Source organism: Mustela putorius, unplaced genomic scaffold, assembly GCF_011764305.1.
Source record: "Mustela putorius furo isolate JIRA1106 unplaced genomic scaffold, ASM1176430v1.1 tig00000151_pilon_pilon_pilon, whole genome shotgun sequence".
Classification (NCBI taxonomy): Eukaryota; Metazoa; Chordata; class Mammalia; order Carnivora; family Mustelidae; genus Mustela; species Mustela putorius.
This window is the reverse complement of record NW_025421296.1, coordinates 6,676,346-6,680,093: the sequence shown is the minus strand read 5'-3', so window position 1 is coordinate 6,680,093 and position 3,748 is coordinate 6,676,346. Positions and strand designations below refer to the sequence as shown.

General features: G+C 48.6%; 1 long non-coding RNA gene across 1 annotated transcript; it reads left to right on the top strand.

Annotated features, from left to right (window-relative positions):
* Window positions 1-276: 276 nt before the first annotated feature.
* Window positions 277-2,427, top strand: LOC123390912. Its single transcript, XR_006605502.1, has 2 exons — window positions 277-856; window positions 987-2,427. It is a non-coding gene; the product is annotated as an uncharacterized LOC123390912 (long non-coding RNA).
* The last annotated feature ends 1,321 nt before the right edge of the window (window positions 2,428-3,748 follow it).

Here is a 3,748-nt window from a genome sequence, read left to right as displayed (position 1 = left end):
GGACTATGAACAGAGATTTACAGCGCCTCCCAAATCACAGAATCTTTTCCCATTTAGCTTACATATTGTCAGTTTGGAATGGCCTTTCCTCCTTTTCTATTAGTTCCAAGCACGGAATTCTACTCCAGGAGTCTACACTCCAGAAGCACTTCTGTGCAGTGGGCAGCACTTGGGCCCTTGGACCAGCCTGGGCTCTTGTCTTGTTCTGCTTCTCACTGGTGGGTGACCCTGAGCCAATCACCTCTCCGCCTCAGGCTTCTGCTCTATAAAATGGGACTAATAGCAGTCCCGGGCTTGTGGGGCAGTGGTAAGGATTGTCCGGTACACTACATGTGAAACCCGAGAGGGGAACCGACCCACGATAGCTGTTTAAGATTTGGCTCCTCTAACAGCCTCGCCAGCCGGAAGTGTGCCAGTGGGAGACTCCTCCCCGAAGGGGAGGTGATGGGTGAGCCTGAGCCAGCCCCTCACTGACCTCCGCATACCACAGACTGGGGGCTTACACAGCACAAGTACCCTTCCTTATGATTCTGAGGATCTGAGATCAAGGTGCTTGGAGGGTTGGTTCCTCCCGTTGGTTTGCAGCTGGCCATCTTCTCGTGCCCTCACGGGGCCTTCTCTCTGTCCATGTCTGTGTTCTCAAGTCCTCTTTTTGTAAGGACACCAGTCAGATTGGATCAAAGCCCACCCTAATGGCCTCATTTTACCTTCATTCCCTCTCCAGATACAGTCACATCCTGCCATACCGAGCATGAGGATGATAACATATGAATTTGGGGCAGAAGTGCAGTTGGACCCCTAACAGAAGGCTAAGTGAGACGCTGTGTGTTAAACCCTAGTAGAAAGCAGGCGTTTGGTAAGTGCTAGTTCAATATGTTGACGCGTGTCACCGCGCTGCACTTCGCTAAGACAACTGTGGTTTGTGGAGGGGCGGTCCTGCTGCTCTGACTTGGCTGAATTGGTAATCGGGCTTTCCTTTCTTCTAGATCAAAGCACAAGGCCCTCACGTCCTAGTCCTATTTCCCTGCTGTGCCACCTCTGGTAAGGGGCAGATGAGAAGAGAGCTAAGAATTTTGTTTGGCTTCAGTGTTACCGAATGGCCAATTGTCCCGGTGAATCTCCTTGGTGGTTTTAAGACATCATCTCTCATGTCTGGATTTTGCTCTCACGGTCACATGCCCGGTGTCACCAGGACACAAGCTCACCATTGTCTTCATACAAATGAAGGGAAATCTGTCCTGAGCCACTTGGATCGCTTACAGTATCTTCACAAAACAGCTTTTCAGTATTTCTTCAATTGAAACACAAGCAAGCAAACAACCACCACAAAAATGAAGAAAGAGGTAGAAAGAGTGACTTGGTTCCAAAGATAAGAAATGTGAAAAGCCCTCTTTGACCAGATCAGTCTCTTGGAAATTCTATCACCAGACCCACAGTAGCAGTTCCTGTTGTGAGGCCTTGACTTTCTCTTTTTGTTTCCGGGTTCCTGCATCACCAGTCCTGTGTTCCTTTGCATGGTCATCTGGGGGCTCTCTGTCCCTCAAAGTGCCCCTCTGGCCGGGGTTAATGACTATGAGTGAGGACTTGCTAACTGGTTCCCACCTTCTTCTGAAGAGAGGCAGATGGAGACTTTTGAGCCCCACACGTGATTGCCAGCAACCTCCGACTCGCCAAGACCTCTCCACTCTGACCTTCTGTGCTCTTGTGGTTAATGACAATCATACGTGTTCAGGAGGCCACAGCTAATTGGGCAATCTGATTAAGTGGAGGTAGATACTTTTCCCCCAACAGACAGCAATGTATATTCCAAGACCATAAATAATGAATTTGAGAAGAAAATTAACCATGAAAACGAAAAGAGGTTTAAAAGAAAAAAAAAAAAAAACCAAAACCTTTTATTTCTAGATTTTGGAGGAAAAAATTTCTGGTTGCAATTTTGGATATTCTTGATGGATGGATCTGCTTCAGGTGGGGGATGTCAAAGGCTCAGGTGTGAGTGGCAGGGGATGGGGGACTGCAGCTGCAGAACAGTGAGGCCAGATGGCGTGCAAGGAAGGAGTGAAAACTCAGGGAATTCTAATGATGAGAGCCCTCAAAGAGCTTTCAGAGAGCTGGCCGACATGCTGGGAATCCTGGAAGCCATTGCAATTAGCATCTAGAAGTGACTGTGGGATATCCTTGCCTAACATACAGGCCTACAGGCAATCCTGTCTCAGGGTCTGAAGCGTGTGCTCAGAACAAACGCACAGATTATATATCTAGCATATACATGTATACAACTGTGGACAAATTTTATATTATTTATATGTAAGATAGATATATATTTTATATGTATATATTTATATGCATGTTATACACACACATATCCATATCACCCATTTGTTAAATCTTTGCTGATAAGAATAAAATCAAATGGGGAGGAAGTTTTCCCAGTCTCCGGTCATGGTCAGCTCTCGTGTGTTGCTACTGGGAACAAGTCCCTGGCTCCCCAGTTGCCTGGGTGGTTCAGTCATTAGGCGCCTGCCTTCGGCTCAGATCATGATCCCAGGGGTCTGGGATGGAGCCCCGAATCAGGCTCCCTGCTCAGCGGGGAGTCTGCTTCTCCCTCTCCTACTCCCCCTGCTTGTGTTCCCTCTCTGGCTGTCCCTCTCTCCGTCAAATAAATAAACAAAGTCTTAAACAAACAAACAAAAAACCCCAGCAAACAAACAGGTCCCTGGCTCCCTCTCTGGGAAGGGACCGGCTTCCTGGAGCGGTGAGCACTTCCCAGCCCACGCAGAGGCATGCTGTGTGCCTTCCGCAGAAGCCGGGCCGCCGAGGAAAGGTGAGACTGTCAGCTTACTCAGGCTCCCTCTTCTTAAGCTGAGAAGAGCCCAAGACATGTCCTTTAAAACAGTACCCAGTTACCTTAGATAGGTGGGTGGTCATTGTCCGAAGAAGATGCTCTAATACTTATGGAAAGGAACTCACAGCCCTCTTGGAATTCTTACTCGCCCTCAGGATCCTTCTGTGCGTGTGTGCGTGTGCGTTTGATTGTAGAAGCTTGGGAATAGGTAGGGAGGAAGGCATCATATTCTTTTAAAAGAAGGTGAAACACGGAGGGTTTGATTTTGCCCAATATAACCCACAAAGAAGAATCCATGTAATAGACTCATAGTTGAGAACTTTTTCAGGGAGGACATCAGACAGGAGGAGAGAGAGGGCTTGTCCTACTCTTTGGTCCTACTCCAAGGTCCTATTGAGGCTCTCAGTTGGTAGAGATTGGAGAGGACCCGCAGAGGGAAAAAGCAGGTGCTGCGTCATGCCGGGGCTGCTGGCTAGCTGGGGCCCACCCGCTACCTACGTGCCTCCTGCCTATTCCAATGTCATCTTCAAGCTTGAACCCACTCAGTCGTGTTGTGTGGCCTTACGTGACCTTAATTCCAGAGCTGTGTGTAATACCAGGATACCTGACTGAAGCTTCCAATGCAGATGTGACTGCTTGTCCCTGGTGGTGGGGATGGGGGTGTCACTTCCTCTCCATGACTCTATGTTTGGCTGGATTGGCTTCTGTCACACTTGGTGGCACAGGGGAGGGCTTGGGTTACTCTACAAATTCCATCTACTGCCCCTGGCTCCTGGCTCAACTGTGTGTTTTCGAGTAACACTGCATTTTCCATTCTTTGGGTCTGCTCCTGGTCTAGGAGGGGAATCAGAAAATGTGACCCCAAAAGCCTCCGTTTAAAAAGAAGAAGCCCACAACGAAGCA